The 20,446-nt window shown below is 48.3% G+C and overlaps 1 protein-coding gene across 2 annotated transcripts in view; it reads right to left on the bottom strand.

Moving 5' to 3' along the window:
• The window catches only part of OSBPL10 (oxysterol binding protein like 10), a 308,668-nt gene that overhangs the window by 201,447 nt on the left and 86,775 nt on the right, over nucleotides 1–20,446 (bottom strand). The window lies entirely within an intron of this gene.

Raw genomic sequence — 20,446 nt, 5'->3', positions numbered from 1 at the left:
TTAAAGAAAAAAAGAGAAATCTTCCACTCTTAATTTCAATATTCTGAATAGAATAATTTCAATATTCTAATAGCCAAGACTACTTACCTATCTTACCCGCCTCCATCCCTCCTATACCTTAGGCCATGACAACAGAGACGGTTTTCATGATAAAGATGGATAAATCAGCACCCAAAAATGTGTCACAGCCAAGGACTATTCCAAATTGTAGTCCCGACCCCCACACTAACGCCACCTGGGAGCTTGTTTGCAATGTCAATTCTTGGGCCCCATTCAAGGCCTGCTGAATCTGAAACTCCGGGGGAGAGGTCCAGGAAGCAGGGTCTCAAGCTTCCAAGTGATTCTGATGCAGCTAAAGTCTGAGAATCACTGGCCTAAAAGCTCATCATCAAATCCCTTTCCTCCTCTTCCAGAAGACACAGCCAGAATATATTCCCTAGATTCCCTTGCAATTAGGGTATCACCATTGAAGTTTTAATCAACAGAAGGTGAGCAAATGAGATTCAGGCTTGACCCATAAAACACACATTCTCTCTCTTTGTCTCTCTCTCTCTCTGTCTCTGTCTCTCTCTGTCTCTGTCTCTCTCTGTCTCTCTCTGTCTCTGTCTCTGTCTCGGCCTGTCTCTCTGTCTCTGTCTGTCTCTCTGTCTCTGCCTCTCTGTCTCTGTCTGTCTGTCTCTCTCTCTGTCTCTGTCTGTGTCTGTGTCTCTGTCTGTGTCTCTGTCTCTCTGTCTCTGTCTCTCTGTCTCTGTCTCTCTGTGTGTCTCTCTCTGTGTCTGTGTGTCTCTGTGTGTCTCTCTGTGTCTCTGTGTCTCTCTTTCTGTCTCACTCTGTCTCTGTCTCTGTCTCTCTCTCGCTGTCTCTCTCTCTCTCGCTCTGTCTCTGTGTCTCTGTCTCTCTGTCTCTGTCTGTGTCTGTCTCTCTGTCTGTGTCTGTCTCTCTCTCTGTGTCTCTGTCTCTGTCTCTCTCTCTCTCTGTGTCTCTCTCTCCGTGTCTCTCTCTCCCTCTCTCTCTCCATCTCTCTCTGTCTCCCTCCCTCTCTCTCGGTCTCTGTCTCCCTCCCTCCCTCCCCATCTCCCTTTCTCCCCCCTCCCTCACACACACTCAGGTTTGACTGGAGACAACCTGAAGGTGAACTTGGAAACCCCACAGGGACTATGGCAAAGACGTCAGGGCCTGGGTCCCCAAATCGCCACCTCGAAGAGTCACCAGCTAAAGAACACCCACGTCTGATGTTCCTTAGAACTGGTACAGGAGGGGCACCTGGGTGGCTCGGTCAGCTGAGCGTCCGACTCTTGATTTCAGCTCAGGTCATGATCTCACGGTTCACGAGTTCAAGCCCTGCTGGGGCTCCGCACTAAAGGTGCTGAGCCTGCTTGGGATTTCTTTCCCTCTCTCTCTCTCCCCCCCCTCCCCCTTCTCTCCCCCCCTCCCCCCTCCTTCCCTCTCTCCCCCCTCTCTCCCTCCCTCTCTCCCCCCTCCCCCTCTCCCCCTCTCTCCCTCCCTCTCTCCCCCTCCCCCCCTCCCCCCCCTCCCTCCCTCTCTCCCCCTCCCCCCCTCTCCCCCCTCTCTCCCTCCCTCTCTCCTCCCCTCTCCCCCTCTCCCCCCTCTCCTCCCCCCTCCCCCTCCCTCCCTCTCTCTCCCCCTCCCTCTCTCCCCCTCCCTCTCTCCCCCTTCCTCATGATCTTTCTCTCAAAATAAGTAACTGAAAGAAAAAAAAAAAGAGAGAGAACTAGTACATGAACAAAAAAGAAAGGTCTGTTGAACTCGGCCCTAAGATCAAGATGTGTTGCAGCAGTTAGCCTTAGAAATTCACAAAAAAAGTCTTTATGTCTATTTTCATGTCCTACTTAAACAGGTCTTTAAAGATTTTAAGTTTATTTATTTTGAGAAAGAGTGAGAACGAGGGAGGCAGAGAGAGAGAGAGAGAGAGAGAGAGAATCCCAAGCAGGCTCCGCCCTGTCAGCATAGAGCCTGACGCGGGGCTCAAACTCACGAACCATGAGACCTGAGCCGAAATCAAGACTCACGCTTAACCGGGTGAGCCACCCGGGCACCCCTAAATATTTTATTTTTAAGTCATCTCCACGCTCCACGTGGAGACCAGACCCACAACCTGGAGATCAAGAGTCACGTGTTCCGCCAACAGAGCCAGCCAGGCAGCCCCGTCCTATTTAAAATGCGTTCCTACTCCTTCCTGTGTGATGAAAACCAAACTCCTTCAACGAGAGAGCAGGGGGGTAATTTCTGAGCTGCCGATGATCGAATGATTTAGGTGCCGACCCCGCCTTCTCCTTAGGAAGGAATGTTTTCAACTTGACCTATATTTAATGTCATCGTGACCGTAGCCTCGCAGACATCGCTGCTGGCAAGTCAGAGCATGAACGGCAACGATCAGTGATCCTTCCAAGCGTCGGGAAGGAAGCGTGGCTCCAGCCACAGCGCGTTGTGTCCCCACCCCACCCCCAGGCCACAGCTGCAGCATTTCCCATCAAAAACCATGCCACCTTTACTTGGGGGGGGGGGGGGGGGGGAGGAAGGGGACCTGAATAGGCTTCAAGGCGAAGGTATGTGCCATTGGTGGGAATGGAGAAAGGGGCTGACATCGCTCTCCTTACTGTTTCTATAAAGCCATCGATTAGGAACCTGTCTGCACTCCTCTCTCCCTCGAGGCAGCTTCCCAAATGCATCCTGTTTAAACAACTCACCATACATTTGCAAGGAGATTTTTCGGAAGCCGGTACAAAGAAACGAATTGAATGTTGCTCTTCCTTTGCCCAATAAGGATGACAGAATAAGCAAACGATGTCACGTTATGCAGGATACGGGGACACATTAATGATTTTGCACAATGTGTATATCAAACTTACATCTTAATTTCAACCTGTCTCAGATGGGGGGGAAAAAAAAACAATTTCCACTGCATCCTAAAATAGTTTATTTAAATGCAAATGCACAGGTTTGAATCATGTGCACTAAGGAAGGTCATCAGTAATTTACTCCCTTTCTAAAGACGGTTTAAAACTATCGTGTTTGGAGAGACGTGATGGAATATCTTCCGGTTAAGAATTCCGTTCCTTCAGGATGGCCTCTGAAAGGTAAGTTAGCTTGTGTCATGAAAGGCAAAAGCTCTCCTTACGGCACTAAGGAGGGCAATCCGGGTCGGTCACATCCCCTGGGAGGAAAGAAATTAAATTTGGTTTCCCGCAGGGTCAATGCTCTGTCAGGTACGGCTGTTCAGAGCGGGCAGCAGTATCTGAAAGTCACCGATTTCATGCTAAATAGGAAAAGTTAGCCGTAAATTCTCAACCAGGCTTCAGAAACCCAAGTGAAGTTGCTAAATAAAATCCTCACACATCCTTACGGGTCCTTCCTTCTAGAGAAATGATAAACACAACCCTAATTCCTACTTTTTTTAATTAGCGTCTTTGAGCTTTAGTACACAACCTGACTGATGTGCAGGTGAATTTAGTTGTATAGAGAGAGAGCGAGCGTGTTTGATTCACCGTGTTGACACGTCAAAGAATGTGCTGGGGAGAGAGAACCAGGGGTGAAATCCAATCCACGAAGAGCGCCACCTTAATGGCTAGGAGGCCCGCTTCCTGGGCCACTGCTGGCCAATTCCAAGGCCAGGAGCCCTGGCAAGTGACATGCCACCTCCTCGGAAGGGCTGGGGACCAGCCCCCGCCTGCTGCTTAGGCTTCAGCCCAACCCCACCGCGTTAGCCACACCGCACAAGTGCACGCACACGCTCACAGGCATTTCCACCCATATACGCGTGCACTCACACACCCGCTGACACTCACAGGTTTTCACACACGCACCTGCACACATGTGCTCAGATACTCGCATTCCTGCTCACGCTTACGGTCACATCCACTCTTGAACTAACTCACGTGCTCACACACCATACACTTCTAACACTCAACGTGTGCACACACGTTCACACTCTCCTGCACATGTTCCCACTGCCCCCCCCCACACACACACGCAGCAGCTCCCTTTCCTAACATTGCTTTCCAGTTCTCGCATCCCCGGGGATCATCTGTCTACGCCTGTAGCCTCTTAATCTCCCCAACTGCCTGGCAGTCTCATTAAGGTTCAACTTTAGGATCTGAAAGTTGAAAACCATCCACGTTGGGAGCAGGGAGAAACGGGGCCTGGAACCACCAGAACCACCATGGCCGGACTCCCGCCAGGCACAGAGATGTAAGGGGAAAGGATGGGAGGCCGGCTTCGGGAAGAAGCTCGTTAATGCTGACGGGCAGAAGGTGCAACCAAATCACAAGAGAATTATAAAGAGAAAAAAAAATGCAGTGAAAGAACCAAAAACAAAAACCTACCTTTGACGAGGAACTTTGCTCGACAGGCTGGTCCTGACAAAAGCTAAATCTTTTCATCTGAATTGACGACTACCCCGGGCCCGTGACGACTGAGCCGACGCCTCTCAGACCTGTGTGGTTATTTCCACTGGACTGTCAGGACTCTTCCTGCTTCCCCCAAGGCTCGGCCCCTTCTCTCCACATCGGACTCTGGGGCCAGGGCCTCGGGGCCCGCCGCCCCCATCCCCACTTAAGAGGAAGAAGGATCCAGCTCCCAGCTGACCACAGGTGGACAGGCGGTCCTTCCTGCGGAGATGGGTCTCACCCTCCTCGGGCACCCTGTCTCCTGAGAAGCACCTGACCGACTGCTGGAACTCCCCGGACACGGCAGAGTGGGGACGTCTGAGCACCGGCCTTGTCGCCACCAATGACAACAGCGACCCTGGTCTTCCGCTTAAGACGCTTTTCTGGGTTGGATCATCTCCCAACTGACTCTCTTGGAATCCCAGTCCACCCCCTGCCAACACACCAACACGGCAGAGGCAGAGACCCTCTCACAGGGGCTGGGTTTCTCCGCCTCCGGCATCCTGCCCTCCCCCACGGAGACAAGCCCCTGGAGAACTTGACCGGTGCAGGCACAGGGCTGCAAGGAGCCGAACTTCCCAGCACTCTGCATACGGAGTCCTGACATTTCGGCTGCCCTCCAATTCCCTTCTGTCTACAGCCAGTCGAAAGATCCCCCTTTCTGACATCTAGAATCCCATTTCTAAATGGTCCAATCCATTGTTTACAGAAAATTAAAAATGGGGGAAATCAGCAAAGCACATCCAGTCTGTGAAAGAGGAGAAATGTCAAATTTGTGGATGTATTTTCCCAAATTTACCTTAAGTCTTCCGACCATCTGTTGACCATTTTTATAGAGGCCTTCTCATCTCCAGACAGTAAGATATCAAGGTTCTCCACAAAGTCATCTCCTCCTCAAGGCTGCCAGTCACAGTCGAGAGGGTATTTGTGCATCCCCGGGGGGGGGGGGGGGGGGGGGGTCCAAAACACCTGATCACTGTGGTCTCCTCACCAGGGAAGGAGGTCACACTCATGACCCTCAGAGTTTGTGGGCTGGGAGAGAAGATCAACGTTCCCGGATTTCTCTCATGCTAACCTGAGATGAAGCCGCGGGGTCCTAGCACCAAAACCTTCCAAGTTCCAAGACGCGACACGTGCTGGTCACCTCGCTCCTAGTCAAGCTTTCATGTCCGAAATCCTCTTAACTCCTGTAACTTGTGAGGACTTGTGGTGTTCCATCTCTGTGGACTCGCAACCCTCTGGGACCTTCCTGAGTGTAATCTGAAGAGCAAAGGGAACTCGCACAGGAGGCTGGTCTTGCGCGGCAGCAAGATGGGTGGATGCACACGCCCACCCTCCAAATCATAAGGGTTTATTAAGAGGCCGTAACTGGGTGCAGCCACGGGTACCACACAAGTGTTCAACACCCCATCACTAGCTCAAGGCTGTGTCCTCGGTGCAGCCTCGGGGAGCAGGAAAGGCAAGCAGAACCCACATTCCAAGGACAGGGGAGGGAGTGAGGAGCCTCCCAGTGCCCGGGGCCAGCTCATGGGTCAATAGATGGTCACATCTTCTTGATGAACTTCCCCAACAGTCTCCACTACCTACTACTCAAGTTATGACCAGAGATTTCCACACTGCCACAATCATGCACCGAAACACCACAAGACAGAGATTCCAACATACTCCAGAAGGTACTACGTTGTCAGAGGGCGTTAGGGCTCATCACCAACCAGGGGACAAGTTTACCTATTACATAAGAACACGGTCAGGGCACCTGGGTGGCTCAGTTGATTAAGCATCTTACTTCGGCTCAGGTCACGATCTCGTGGTCCCTGAGTTCAAGCCCCATGTCCGGCTCTGCGCTCACAGCTCAGAGCCTGCAACCTGCTTCAGATTCTGTGTCTCTCTCTCTCTCCTTCTCTCTCTCTCTCTCTGCCCCTCCCCTGCTCACACTCTGTTTCTCTCTCTCTCAAAAATAAACATTTTAAAAAAATTAAAAAAAAAAAGAACTGAGTCATTATCAAACATTCGCGCATGCAATACTACAAGTCCAATCTCAAGGGATCAGAAAAACTTAGTATGATATGGCTTGTCTATAGCAGAATCATTATGCTAGCCTTCCAACCTCTTAAAGACATAAACTGAACCATTAATAAAAATAATTTCTAATATTTACAGAGCACTTTCTACATGCCATGTATTATCACTCGTACTAACTCATCTATGCCTCCCAGCAGTCCTAGGAAATAGAGGTGATCATAACCTCTCTCTACAGATGAAAAATTTCAAGCGAAAAAAAGGTCAACAACTTGTTCAGGATCTTACAGAGAGGAAATGATGTGGCTAGGTTTTAACTCAGGCAATCTAGCTATATAGCTCATGGCTCTAAACTGTAAAGATCCTGTGTGTGGATTAAAATATAAAGACGGAAAACCAGAGGGTCAAAAAACACATAAAGCAAACAGAAATGCAAAAAGAAAATAAAACACAGTCAGATCGGGAGGCGGCAGAATCCTATCACCCAGAATTGGAAGGATATGCAGAAAACAATACGTAGATTCAAAACAACATAATCACAAGTGTTATTTTAAATTTTACAAATAATTGGGGGGGCTCCTGGGTGGCGCAGTCGGTTAAGCGTCCGACTTCAGCCAGGTCACGATCTCGCGGTCTGTGAGTTCGAGCCCCGCGTCGGGCTCTGGGCTGATGGCTCAGAGCCTGGAGCCTGTTTCCGATTCTGTGTCTCCCTCTCTCTCTGCCCCTCCCCCGTTCATGCTCTGTCTCTCTCTGTCCCAAAAATAAATAAACGTTGAAAGAAAAAAAAATTAAAAAAATAATAATAATAATTGGGGCACCTGGGTGGGTCAGTTGGTTGAGTGTCCGACTCTTGATTTCGGCTCAGGTCCTGATTCCAGGGTCGTAAAATCGAGCCCTGTGACAGGCTCTGTGCTGAACATGGGGCCTGCTGGAGATTCTCTCTCTCCCCCTCCCTCCCTCCCTCCCTCTCCCTCTCTCCCCTCTGCCCCTCCCCAGCTGGCACGTGCATGCGTTCTAATAAATAAATAAATAAGTGTAAAAAGAATTTTACAAATAATTATATACCCCAGTGAAAAACAGGACTTCTTTTTAAATATGCATGGAACGTTTCCCAAAACATTGCCAAAAAAAAAAAAAATCAAGGAGAAATTTTTATAGGTCACATTTTTTAACTATAATTCATAACGAAATGACTAGTACGTTAAAGACTTCAGTTTTTAAAAACTAAAAAGTTTAAATATAATTGTCACATTCTAATTTAATATACACATTTAGGAGGAAAACATGGGGGAGTATTTTTAAACTATTAGGGTGCGGAGGGCCTAAGAGGCAAAACCATAAACAAAAGTGTTGACACATTTCTAAGAAGAAAAATCTCTGAAGTAAAAAATAATCCATAAATAAAACTGGCAACCAATAATGTATAGTTTTAAAAAATATTGAAATGTCTTGCCTTCCAAAAAGAATGTTTCTTACAGTTTGGGCCGGCCACTTTCTACGTTTCAAACAGTTAAGCAGCTTGTTAAAAATGTGGATTTCTGACTCCGACCCACACCTAGAGAATCAGAATCTTTGTGGATGAGTCACGAAGTCAGGAATGTGAATTTCAAAGTTTCCCTAATTCGTCCTGAAGTAGCAGATCCAGTGCAAAATCAGAGACAGAATGAAACCTGACAGTATTATTCACCACCCTAGTCTCTTCTCATCCGTCAGGTTTTCCCCACAATCGTTCACTTGGCAAACGTCTGAGCACCCACACGCCCATACGACCTACGACCAAGCAGCATGTATTATTTAAGCGTGAGATGACCTCATTTTGTCTTAGTCTGAACGAGCCTGAGCCCAGCTCCTAAATCACAACAACCCAGGCTATGGATTTCTTGACTCTGTCACTTTGGAATTATTTTTGACAAAGATTTCAGGAAAAGTTACTAAACCACCCGGCATGAAACTGCTGCATGATGGGATCATCAAGCAGCATCACATAGGGGCCCGCCTGCGCAGAGGGGTCCGGGGGCCAGGTCGAATGAACCACCCCAACATTAAGAGCCGGCAGCCAGAGCGGCTGTCGCCTTGGGAGCCACCTGATAAAGCACCGGCATAAGTCAACGTTAACTCTGAACGCAAGACTTGATGCCCTGAGCTTGGATTTGATCTATGATGAGATCCGATCTGCTTTTAAAGACTCGGTGATTTAATTCCAAAAGCAAGAACTGAGACCTGTCTAACAAGGATGAATACAGGCTTTCAGAATATTGCCTCTCGCCTTCTGAACTCCTATTAACGCTTGAGCTTCCGGTGCCTTTAGCGAAGAATTTCACTAAGGAAATTTCACTAAGGAAACTGTAAAATTTCACTTAATTTCACTAAGGAAACCATAAAATATCAAGAGGTGCCTCGAGGCACACAGTTCACGTTTCCACTCTTGCAACACAGGCAACCTACCCGGGGATCCTCACAATGGGCTGAAACTTGATTCGAGTCCCTGCTTTGTACTAACACACATCAAGTCACCTTGAACAAGATTCCTTTACTCACTAAAGCCCTGGGGTGAAGACGGGTGGGCATCCTCAGCCTCGCTCCCACCGAGATGTAGAGAGCTGGGCAGCTGGCCATGGAGATCCACCAGGGGAAGCAATCTGAATCCTAAGATTCCCAGGCTCAGCTTTGCCCCCAAATACCCGAGTCAGGTCCTAAACCCCACCGTGCTTGGATGAAAGTATCTTTTATTTTTCCCTAGGGTGATGCAGCACAGAAGACAGACATGTGATTTGGTCGTAAGAGGCCTGGCTATGGCCTAGACGGGTGCTTCTCAAGCATTAGCTCCATCAGAATCACCTGGAAGCTTGTTAAAACACAGCTTCCACTGGGTGTTGTATGGAAGCAATGACTCATGGGAATCTGCTCCCGCGGCCAAGAGCACACTATATACACTGTATGTTAACTGACTTGACAAGAAGTTGTATTTAAAAAAACAAAAACAAAAGAACAAAACCCACCGACACAGCTTCCTGGGCCCCTGTCCCAGAGTTTCTGATTCAGGTCTGGCCTGGAGCAGGAGAATTTGAATTTTATTATTTTTTCTTTAAGATTTTAAGTAATCTCTACACCCAACATGGGGCTCAAGCCCACAACCTCAGAATCAAGGGTCGCACGCTCTACCGACGGAGCCGGCCAGGTGCCCCGAGAGCTTGAATTTCTAACTCGTCCCAGGGTGAAGTTGATGCCGCTGGTAGGGCCACATGTTGAGAACCACTGGGTCTCACTTTGGTGATAAGGTACTTTTCCAAATGCAGACAGGACCTGATGCGGATGTTCACATTGCATCGTATCAGCAGTCTGGCTAATGGACTACAATGCCAACAAGACAGAACTTAAAACAAGAGCCTGGATTTCTTCTTTTGTCAGGGTGCCATGGAAATATTCTTTGGCAAGGACTAGCACCCGACTGTCAACACGATCAGTTATACAAGGGTTCTCTGATGTGCATACTTTCACTCATTTTATGGTTCAAGAAAAGAGAATCGGGGCACCTGGGTGGTTCAGTCGACTGGGTGTCCGACTTTGGCTCAAGTAGTGATCTCACAGTTCGTGAGTTCGAGCCTCGTGTCGGGCTCTGCCGCTGGCAACATGAAGCCTGCTTGGGATTCATTCTCTCTCTCTCTCTCTCAAAATAAATAAACTTTAAAAAAAAAAGTATTATGCCAAGTAAAGGAAGGCAGACGCAAAAGACGACGCATTATATGATTTCATTTATATGTTCAGAAAAGGTAAACTTACAGTGAGAAAAAAGCAGATGCACAGCTGAGAACAGGAGCAGAATAAACCAAAGACCAGCTAGAGGGGATTTTTTTTTTTTTCAGTGACAGAAATGTTCTCAGACGGGACTGTGGTGACAGTTGCACGACGATAGAAATTAAAAAAAAAAAAAACCCAAAAACTGATTTGTACAGTTACAATGGGTGATTTTTACGGTGTGTGAATTATAAAAGTGTTTAAAATAAAACACCTCGGTGTTCCTGGCCCTAGCCTAGACCAGGGAGGAGTGGCAGAATTACTACAGGGCACGTCGACAAGATGTGGTGATGAACAGGGTAATTCTGCACCTGAGACACAATTTAAAATTTCCAAGAGAGGTCGATGAGCAGCTGGGTGAATGGGTCTGGAGCCCGGAGGAGGTCTGAGCTGCAGCTATCAAGTTGAAATCACCTGTAAATAACTAGCAATCGAGGCCAAAGGCATGTAGGAGATTACACGGAAAGAGAATAAAGGGGGGGGGGGGGGGACCGGGGCAGAGAGGAATATTCTTAAAACCCAGATGAGGGTGGGGCACCTGGGTGGCTTAGTCAGTTAAGGGTTCAACTCTTGGTTTCGGCTCAGGTCATGCATGATCTTCTGGTTTGTGGGTTCCAGCCCCGTTCTGGGCTCTGCACTGACAGCGGGAGCCTGCTTGGGATTCTCGCTCTCCTGCACGGGCGCTCTCTTGCTTTCTCTCTCAAAATAAATAAATAAACTTAAAGGGGGGGGAGGGGCATTTGGGTGGCTCAGTCGGTTGAGCGTCCGACTATGGCTCAGGTCATGATCTCACAGTTCGTGGGTTCGAGCCCCACGTCGGGCTCTGTGCTGACAGCTCGGAGCCTGGAGCCTGCTTCGGATTCTGTGCCTCCCTCTCTCTCTGCCCCTCCCCTGCTCGTGCTCTGTCTCTCTCTCTCTCACTCAAAAATAAACAAACATGAAAAAAAGAGTTAAAAAAAAAAACAAAAAAACCCAGACGTGGGGAAACCTAATCATAAACAGCAAAACAGAGAACACAAGGCAGAGAGCTAGGAGGAAACCAGAATCCCAGAAAGAGACGGTTTAAGAAAGGAGGCTGTGACCAACTGGGCTGAATGCTGACAAAGGTAAGAACTGAATCGTGCTATTTGTGACCATACCTGGATCCGCCTTTTTCAAAAACTCATGCATTGCCATGGCCCTACTTTACGGGCAAGCAGATCGGTTCTGGTTGGTGCAGCAAACACAAGCAAGAGAGGAAGAGAACTTCTCTCATCTTCCCAACCTTTGTTGCTCAAGTTTCCCACATGTTTCCCAATATCCACGTTCCGTGTTTACTGGGAGCAATGGAGAGATTACTGGGTTGAACCCCAGGTCGGCAACCGGGCTCAGACGCTGCCTGACTCACAGTCTGAAATCAAGGGTAGCAGACTGCTGGCTACCCAACTACACACCCATTTTCTCCTCGGTCTCAAATCAAGAGAACTCTAACTTTTAGCCGCCACCCTTCCTTTCAGCTAGGTGTGGTCACCCAACCACATTCGTTCTAGCTAGTGAGGGACAGTCCTAGACTAGATTCCTTCCCGTGAGCTCCTGGAAGACGGAGGTGAGGGCTAGAGTTCCAACACTCCAACTTTGGACAAACGGTCAAGCCTGGGGATGGTGAAGGAGAAAGGCAGAAAGAGCTTAGGTCTCCGAGATGTGGGGAACCTGCCCCCCAACGCCAACCCTAAAAGAGCTTACCGCCAAACTTCTTTTATGTGACGTGAAAATAAAGGTGGCATATCAGAATCACATCATGGACTGACTTGTGTCCCCCCCCCCCCCCCAGACTCGTACGTTGAAGCCCTACCCTCCCACATGACTGTATTTGGAGACAAAATCTCTTCCTACAAGGAAGAGATTCAAGTGAAATTAAATTAGGTTGTAGAGAGTGCGGCCCTGGTCTGGGAGAATTAGTGTCCTTACTTGAAGAGACTCCAGAGAACAAGCTCCCTCTCTCTCCCTCTCCCTCTCTCTCTCCCTCTCCCTCTCCGGGTGTGTGTACACACAGCAAGATGGTAGTCATCCACAAGCCAAGAGAAGAGGCCTCAAAATGAAACCCACCTGTTGGCACCTTGCTCTTGGACATCCAGCCTCCATAACTGAGAAATGAACTGCAGTTGAAGCCACCCATTCCGTGGAATGTTTCGGCCCAGGACCAAAACACCTCGAGAGCCTTTTCACAACACCCAGTCTCCGGCACGCACACACACGAAGTCAGTGAGGATCTCTGGGAGTGAAACCCAGGCGTTAGTAGTTGCCCAAGCTCCCCAGGTGGTTGCAACTACAGCCAAATTTGAGGGCCAGGGGCTGAGTCCCCCTTGCTGCAGTTCCCTTAGTCACAGCTGAACACTGTTCCCGACACAGCAACCCATTTGACGCCTCTTCCCGGCCAGTATGCGTTGTTAAAACAGGAGCATAACGCAGGGCACCGGGGTGGCTGGCTCAGTCGGTTGAGCGTCCGACTTCAGCTCAGGTCATGATCTCGCGGTTTGTGAGATCCAGCCCCACATCAGGCCCTGTGCGGACAGCTCAGAGCCTGGAGCCTGCTTCAGATTCTCTCTCTCTCTCTCTCTCTCTCTCTCTCCCCCCCCCTTTGCCCCTCTCCCACTCATGCTCTCTCTCTCTCTCGAAAATAAACAAACACAAAAAGTCTTAAAAAAAACAATGCTCCCAACTACCGCCAGTATTTAGCAACCCTACTAAACGCCAAATGCGAAGGATACACTGGGAAACAGGGCACAGTTTCTGCTCTCAAGAAGCTTATAGTCATGTTATCTGAAAACATACATGAATTTGCTCTATGGGCAAAAGCATCAAGTCACGTAACTGCTATAAGTATTTGGGTTAAACGCAGTGGGGAACCCAGAAAAGGTAACATGGATGAGGAGTTATCATATCACCGTATTAAATGAAAGGCAGCAACCTATTCTAATCCTACATAGTGCTTCAGAAGTCACTCAACAATTAATCGCAGAGAATAACTTAACATGAGTGCTATATCCCCTTTACACACACATACACACACAGCATTAGACATCGTGCTTGGGGCGCCTGGGTGGCTCAGTCAGTTAACGGTCCGACTCTTCGTTTCGGCTCAGGCCGTGATCTCACGTTCTGCGAGTTCGATCCCCGCGCCAGGCTCTGTGTTGACAGAGCGGAGCCTGCCTGGGACTCTGTCTCTCGCTCTCTCTCTCTGCTTCTCTCTCTCTTTCTCAAAATAAATGAGTAAATAAACTTAAAAAAAAAAAAGACAGAGGGGCGCCTGGGTGGCGCAGTCGGTTAAGCGTCCGACTTCAGCCAGGTCACGATCTCGCGGTCCGGGAGTTCGAGCCCCGCGTCAGGCTCTGGGCTGACGGCTCAGAGCCTGGAGCCTGTTTCCGAATCTGTGTCTCCCTCTCTCTCTGCCCCTCCCCCGTTCATGCTCTGTCTCTCTCTGTCCCAAAAATAAATAAAACGTTGAAAAAAAAAAATTAAAAAAAAAAAAAAAAGACAGAAAGACAGACAGACAGACTCAAGTCAAGTCCTTGGGCGGAGGAAGAAAAAAGAAGACTGAAGCATCCAGACTGCAACGTCAGCCCCGAGGACATCTTTCTTCCCCCACCAAGTCATGTCGCCTGGGGCAGCCAGGCAAGCACCCAAGCCTCTGTCACTCGTCTCCCACACAGAGAACAGGCAGGGCAGCTAAGCATCGCAAAGCCAGCAGAGGGTACGCGACCAAAGCAAAAGAACCGGAAAATTAGAGACGCATGTGTGCTGTAACTGGGGATGGGAAGAAAGAATGGGACAATTCACACTGGCAGCAGCAGACCTAATGGGAAAAAAAAAAAAAAAAAAAAAACCTTAAATACCTTAAACAGCCTCTGCCAGCTACGGGAGGCTACGAGCACTTGGAATCGAAGGCGGCAGATAAAACCACCTACTGAAAATCCTGAGTTTGAAAGATAAGTTTTGTAAGAGGGCCCTTCACGGATTGGCAGAAGAACAGAACGAGGTGGAAGAATGAACTGGGGAGCCGGAAGATTAATCAAGGCACTCTCGCTGAACGCAAGAGGACCGGATTTTAAAGGTGGGGGAAAACGGATTTTAAAGGTGGGCAAAAACGTGAGGCAACAGAAGTGTCAACACCCATCTCGTAGCACTTCCACAGGGGAAAAAAGGAAAAAAAATAATAAAACACTGTGAAGGAGAAACGTTTAAAGAAGTAAGAACCAGGAGTTCGCCGCAATTACAGAAAGGGCTAACGCTTCGGGCCGAAAGAACTCACGGAATGCCAAGAAGGTCGAATGAGAAAAAGCCCCTACCTAGATCTATCACAGTAAAATTAATAATTGAAGGGAAAGAACACATCTAAAAATTTCCAGAGAGAAAAGGCAGAAAACCTATAAAGAAACAAATATCACGGGGCGCCTGGGTGGCGCAGTCGGTTAAGCGTCCGACTTCAGCCAGGTCACGATCTCGAGGTCCGGGAGTTCGAGCCCCGCGTCGGGCTCTGGGCTGATGGCTCGGAGCCTGGAGCCTGTTTCCGATTCTGTGTCTCCCTCTCTCTCTGCCCCTCCCCCGTTCATGCTCTGTCTCTCTCTGTCCCAAAAATAAATAAAAAACGTTGAAAAAAAAAAATTAAAAAAAAAAAAAAAAAGAAACAAATATCAGACTGACATCAGAGTTTTCAATAGTAATACCAGACGCCGGAAGACAACAGAATACCTTCAAACTGCAAAGGAAATGAAATCTGGCCATTTGCAGCACGTGGATGGAACTGGAGGGTCTTAATGCCGAGTGAAGTCAGTCAGAGAAGGACAGACACCGTATGTTTTCACTCATATGTGGATCTTGAGAAACTGAACAGAAGACCGTGGGGGAAGGGAAGGGGAAAAAAATAGTTACAAACAGAGACGGAGGGAGGCAAGCCATGAGACTCTTAAATACAGAGAACAAACTGAGGGGGGACGGGGGGTGGGGGAGAGGGGAAAGCGGGTGATGGGCGTTGAGGAGGGCACCTGTTGGGATGAGCCCTGGGTGTTGTGTGTAAGTGATGAACCACGGGAATCTACCCCAAAAACCAAGAGCACACTGTATACAGTGTATGTTAGCCAATTTGACAATAAATTATATTAAAAAAGAAAAGAAAAAAAAAAAGAAGACCACAGAATATTTTCCAATTGCAAAGGAAAAAATCTTGGAATCCTTAGTTTGGTGTTCAGCTGATTTATCATTAAATGTAATGGTGGGGGGTGTCTGGGTGGCTCAGTCGGTTAAGCATCCGACTCCTGACTTTGGCCCAGGTCATGATCTCACAGTCGTGGGATCAAGCCCTGCATCAGGCTCTGCACTGGCAGTGTGGAGCCTGCTTGGGATTCTCTCTCTGCCCCTCCGCTGGTCATGTGCACGCACACGTGTGCTTGTTCTCTCTCCCTCTCTCAAAATAAACAAGCGTTTTAAAAAATAATTTAAAAATTTAAAAAATAAAAAGCCTTAGCGACGTACTAAGGACTATTTTTAGAATGGTAGTTTATAAACCAACAAAGTTAAAAAGTAAAACTTCTTAAAAAAAAAACAAAAACAAATAATTTACCATAACACTGTCCCTTCCTGTTCTTCAGCCGGCCCCTGCGAAAATCTCCATCTCTGATCTCTTGACCACTTTGACTAATTTCTCACCGGCCCATTTTTCTGCTCATCCCCTGGTCTCCCCGCATACCAAACCCATTACTCCCCCAAGAACTCTCCTCACATATCTCCACCCCTCAGGTGGGTCCTCCAGAGAGAAATTATACAGTATAGGCAATCTGTTGGCATTTAAGGCAATCATTTTATCTCTGTTACACTAATATAGATTCTTCTTAAGTAATCTCTATGCCCAGTGTGGGGCTCAACGTCACGACCCCAAGACCAAGAGTCTCATGCTCTACTGACTGAGCCAGCCAGGTGCCCCAACACTGGGATCGATTTTTAGATATTTATTTTACAATTTTACCATTTCCCTGATGTAATCAACTTTGGGAGTTTTTAATTTAACTCTTTTGGGTATTACAGGTAACGAGAAGGATGGCTCTCTCTTTTCTAATTGTTCCTTATTTCCTTTTCTTGCCTGTTTACATGGCATAGAATGTTCTGACGGAAGTGAGCAGGCAACCTTACATCATTCTTGTCCTAAGCGGAAACATGTCTCCATATTTACCATTCAGGATGATATTGGCTGTTTCAGAGAGATATACTTCACTCTAATAAGGAAGTAGCCATTGCTAATGTATTAGGAATTTTTTTTAATGTTGACTCATTTTTTGAGAGACAGAGCATGAGTGGGGGTGGGACAGAGAGAGAGGGAGACACAGAATCCAAAGCAGGCTCCAGGCTCTGAGCTGTCAGCCCAGAGCCCAATGTGGGGCTCGAACCCATGAATCATGAGATCATGACCTGAGCTGAAGTCGGACACTTAACTGACTGAGCCACCCAGGCGCCCCATTAGGAATGTTAATTCAAAATAGATGTTGGTTAGGAAAGCTGAGGGAATGGTATATGAAAATGTTCTTACTATCTTTGCAATTCTTATAAATCTAAAATTCTTTTTTTTTTACTTTTTTAATGTTTATTTATTATTATTGAGAGACAGAGAGACACAGAGCATGAGCAGGTGAGGGGTAGACAGAGGGGGAGAACAGAATCTGAAGTAGGCTCCAGGCTCTGAGCTGTCATCACAGAGCCCGACATGGGGCTCGAACTCACAAACTGCGAGATCATGACCTGAGCTGAAGTCAGTCGCCTGACCAACTGAGCCACCCAGGCGCCCCAATCTAAAATTATTTCAAAATCAAAAGGTTTATAAAAAATAGATGTTGACTTTTGTGCAATATCTTTCGGCATCTATTGAAGTGATCACTGAATTTTTAAATACTCTTTTAGGGGCGCCTGGGTGGCCTAATCTGTTAAGCATCCGATTCTTGATTTTGGCTCAGGTCGTGATCTCATCATGGTTTGTGGGTTCGAGCCCCACATCAGGCTCCAGGCTGGCAATGCAGAGCCTGCTTGGGATTCTCTTTCTCTCTCTCTCTCTGTCTCTCTCAAAATAAATAAATTAAATTTTAAATACTCTTCTAAAGGCAAAAGTCAAAACATAAAGTTTTCCTGTGGATCTCCCCACATCCATTCTCACTCACATCTAATCCATTTTTCCTCTGCCTAACATAAAGATTTTTCTTAAACTGCAAACGAGGCCATCACGTACTCCTGATCAGAATCCTTAAATGGCTACCTGTGGCATTCAACATAAAATTCAAAATCCTTAACGGGCCTAAAGACCTTGCATCATGCAGCTTGCCTCTTCTCATCTCCTCTTCCAATCCCCTCCCTGTCCCCTCTGCTACTGCCACACCGGCTAGCTTCCTGTTTCCAAGTCTCTCCTGCCTCAGGGCCTTTGCTCATGCTGTTCCCACTGCCTAGAAACCTGTTCCCTACTCTTGACCTGGCTAGTTCGTGTCCTTTCAGATCTCAGCTCTGAAGTGTCTGCTATCCAGCGAAGCCTTCCTCCCACCAATCTACACCAGGTCCCGTCACTCTGCCCTAGGGCATAGTGCTTCCCAAGTAGTCTCACAAGCCATCATGTTTGTAATTATCTGTGGGATTATTTGTTAAAATACATGCTCACTAGACTGTAAAGTCTTTGAAGGCAGGACCACAGTGGGTTTCTCCACTGCTGCCCGCTCAGAGCCTAGCACAAATGACCAGCACAAAGGCATTTAACATGCATTCAAAATACCACATCGCTTTGAGCAAATCACTTAACCTTTTGGTGCCTCCGTTTCCAATCTGTAAAATGGAGCTAAGAAGACGCTGCTTCATAGAGCTGTACTGGGGCTTGTGTGAGCTAATATACATAAAGCACTTTAGAGATGTGCCTGGCACACGGAAAGCCCTAAGAGGTTGCTTCTTGCCAGCCCTAAGGCAGTCCCCCAAGTCAGTCACCAGTGCCCTGGCACCCTGCTATGAAGTCCCAGATTCCACAGGGGAAAGCGAGGGAGACGGGCCAGCCCGACAACGCAGAAAGCTGACAGCGTGCAGGAAATTGATTCCAACTTTCCAATTCCAGGCCCTTCCTCCTTGATCCTCTCTGTATTCCAAAGATACGCCAAATGCAAGAGACCCTAGCAAAGAGCATTCCCACAGTCTTTCCCATATTTATTCCTTCAACAGATATGCTGAGCACCTACTAAGTGCCAGGCACTGTTCTAGGTGCCAGCAATGGGGGTGGGGACGTGGGACAAAATTTCCACCTTCATCCCATGGTCCCTCTACGGAGGAGAGCTGGGAAGGTAGAGGAGAAAACAATTGCTAAGACGTAGGTGCTATTATCACCCTCTTCTTAAAGACAAGGAAGGGGCGCCTGCGTGGCTCAGTTGGTTAAGGGTCCGCCTCTGGATTTCGGATCAGGTCCTGATCCCACGGTTTGTGGGTTCAAGCCCCACGCATCGGGTTCTGCACGGACATCGCAGAGCCTTCTTGGGATTCTCTCTCTCCCTCTCTCTTTCTGCCCCTGACCCGCTCACGTGCGCTCTCTCTCAAAAACAAGTAAAGAAACATTTTTTTTTTCAACGTTTATTTATTTTTGGGACAGAGAGAGACAGAGCATGAACGGAGGAGGGGCAGAGAGAGAGGGAGACACAGAATCGGAAACAGGCTCCAGGCTCCGAGCCATCAGCCCAGAGCCCGACGCGGGGCTCGAACCCACGGACCGTGAGATCGTGACCTGGCTGAAGTCCGACGCTTAACCGACTGCGCCACCCAGGCACCCCTAAAGAAACATTTTAAAAAAATAAATAAAGACAAGGAATCCAAGGCACCGAGAAGGTCTCCCCCTCACCAGACCCACACAACCAATCAGCAGCAAAGAGGTGAGCCTAAGCGATCTGGCCCCTAACCACTACCCTATCCCACCTCTCTCCAAAAGGCAGGAGCAAACTAAATCTTCCACCTCAGAACAGGGGGCCTCAACTTTAAAGAGTCTAAAAGCAGGGTCGTAGCAAATAGGAAGGAACACCGCTCAGGAAATGTCGAATGTTCAGCCTGGAAGCCAAAGGTACGATGTTTGCGAAAACCAACGAGCTAAGCCTGTCCGGGAGTAATTTCTCCTCAAAGGATTCCTGCGGACAGCTGAGGCCTGGAAGGAGGGAAGGCGAGGAGATAAAAGGGGAAACTCTGAACCTCACTCCCCAAGGCCACCGGGCTTCCCTGAGGAGAGACCGCGTATCTGGCCTTGACCGGCACCCTTAGCGTTGGCTCGTTCCCTCCCTGGTCCTTCCACACCCAGCTCTCTGTATCCACTCTAATCCACTTTTTCCCACCCAGCCTGAGCTTTATGGCTGGACCACCTTCCGCCGGCGTCCCAGGCTGGCAGAAAACCCAAAGCTCGGCAGAAGCGTAAGAGCCACCCCGTCAGCAGATCCCAGGGCTGCGGAGAAGAGACACAACAGGCCCAGCGATTAGCTGCAGTCACTAATGCAAGAATTGGCCAAAATGATGTATGGCCAGCACATCAGGCTGCCACAAAGGGCCCTGGAAAAGTACACACATTTCCAAAATGAAATCCACTTGCTGGCTAGCTAGCTCTCCCTGGCATTTAATAACACCAACCCGAAAGGGTCACGCCTATAAAAAAAAATGCCACGCAAAACAAGATTAACATGTCACCTGTCCCTCGAACACACGCTCCAAGGGTTCCACGTAACCAGACCCGCCGGGACCACAATCCCCCATCCAAAAACAAAACTGCCTGGAGGTCGTCTGGGTCCGCCCGGGTGGCTGTGGGCTCTCTGGGGAACACAGAATCCCAAGCGCAGGACAGAGTGGGCCAACATCTCCGCACGCTCTCACTGTCCACAGACTCCCAGGGAACCTGAAGCAAAAGCACTCCCACCCTGGTCTGACCTGGTGGAAACAGCTGGTGTTTTGCCACTTGAGCTCAAATAAAGGTAGAACGTCCCCGATTTTCTGGGAAGAGGGAGGGGGCAGTTAATGGACAGAATTCTGTTTTGAGGTTTTCTCCAAAGAATTTTTCTCAAAAGAGACACAGCTACAAACACGTGCCTGCAGCTGCCACGTGAGCACAAAACAAACATCTAAGCAACCAAAGAATCAGGTAATCAAAGTATCTACCTTGCAGGACTTCTGTAAGGATCAAATACATTGTTATTTGTAAAACGCTTAGAATG

Source organism: Prionailurus viverrinus, chromosome C2 (assembly GCF_022837055.1).
Source record: "Prionailurus viverrinus isolate Anna chromosome C2, UM_Priviv_1.0, whole genome shotgun sequence".
NCBI lineage: Eukaryota > Metazoa > Chordata > Mammalia > Carnivora > Felidae > Prionailurus > Prionailurus viverrinus.
The sequence above is the reverse complement of the archived record's forward strand: the minus strand, read 5'-3'. Positions and strand labels throughout refer to the sequence as shown.